Below are 1748 nucleotides of genomic sequence, written 5' to 3'. Positions count from 1 at the left end.
GGAGGAGGGACGCTTGGAGAGGAGAATAAGAGAGATGGTTGAAGGCAGGGAAAGAGGGCTGGTGAGGAAGGTTACAGACTTTCCACTGACTTTCTCTGTAGGGAATGTTGAGTTTGGGTTAAGGTTATATTGCCAAGGACTTACTAAGGGAGAAAATGACTTTTGTAGGAGGAGACATTAGGGTTAGGTGAATGGAAAGCTTCCTAACAATGACTGCTGTTAAATTATCATTCCCTTTGGTCTTGGTTTGGTTTCCCACCAAAGCACGCCCTGAGGCAGGTAGTTGGTTTGGAAGGTGATCCCAGAAAGCCGGGTGAGAGGGTGGTGAAGGGTGAGACAGAGAGGGAAGGAAGCCAATTCAGGCTACCAGCTGTGGGTGGTGGGGCTCACTGTTGCCGGGGGCCCTCTGGGAAACCATGTGGAACACACCTCGCACATGTCAGGGAACCCTGCATATTTATCAACTTCTGTTTCTCATTGGTTAAGAATTGCCGTGGAGGTGTTAAACCCCTAGTGTTTCTGAGCTGGGCTTCTCCTGGGCTGTCCTGTGCTGGACTGAGCAAACATGTGTGACGCTAGAGAAAGCCATCAGGCTGAGAAGCAGAGGGGGGTTTCATCGTATGAGGGGGAAGCTGCCAGCCTGCATGAAAACTGGCCGCTGTACATGGAGGTGAACTCAGGTGGGCAGAGGGAACTGTGTCTACTATATCCAGTGACTTCAAAGAGCTAATTTTCACACAAGGAGTAAATATGTGGCAGAGATTAATGTAAACAAACTACTTGTTTCCTTATTGTGAGAGAATGGTCTCCCTACACACCTTTTCTTCCGTTCCTTTTTCTTCTCTTCCTTCTTCCTTTTATAACATTATCTTGCATTCTTTTATTACCTTTCATATATCACTGTTTATTTTTAGAATTCTATATCAGGCTATTAAAGGCAGAGTCTTATATATCTATGTAATTAGCTGCAGTATCTAAAGCTAGCTAATAATAGATAACTAATAATTACATCAAATTACAGATTTTATGCCAAGACAGAATGTTTATAAGTTATCCTGTCTGACATTCTTATTTTACCTCTCTGTTTGCCTTCCCAAGGTGGCCCCATATATCTGCATAATCTTTTTAATTTTTGAATTGTTAGGCCTCTTGAAATATAAAGAAATTAAGGTTCCTTCTATCTAAGAGAGAAAAAACTGTACAGACAGAATGCTTCAAAGGGCCAAGAACTGGGTTTAAAATTCAAGAACAGCAAATTCTGAACTTGGCTGTCAGGTTTAATAACTTCTGCTCCTGATACACATAATTTTGCCTCATGTCTGATGGCTCACCTCAAAACACTGATTCTGAAACTCTAATAAAAGCAATTTTAACTTTAACTTTTGGAATAAATCATTTACAGCACCAGAGAAAAGTTATCAAAACCTCATTCACATGGACAATTTCACTATGTTTGAGAAAATTGACTTCCTTCAATTCTCAATTCATGTGATTTTCTCAGGAATAGAGTTCAGCTTAGATCAAATGAGATTGCCATTAAAGCATTTTATTCAATATTAAGCCTTTGTATTATAAAGGTGTGATAAAAATGGGTCAAAAACTCTGTTTCTAAAAATTTTTCAGACTTACCTTGACTGTAACAATAGGCACCAGGAACATTGTCTTTGTTCCCTAATGTGATTTAGCACTTAGAATTGTTCTTGGCACTTAATAGATGCTCAGGAATTAATTCTTGACTAAAAAATTAA

This window comes from Rhinopithecus roxellana, chromosome 13 (assembly GCF_007565055.1).
Source record: "Rhinopithecus roxellana isolate Shanxi Qingling chromosome 13, ASM756505v1, whole genome shotgun sequence".
Classification (NCBI taxonomy): domain Eukaryota; kingdom Metazoa; phylum Chordata; class Mammalia; order Primates; family Cercopithecidae; genus Rhinopithecus; species Rhinopithecus roxellana.
This window is presented reverse-complemented; position numbering follows the sequence as displayed.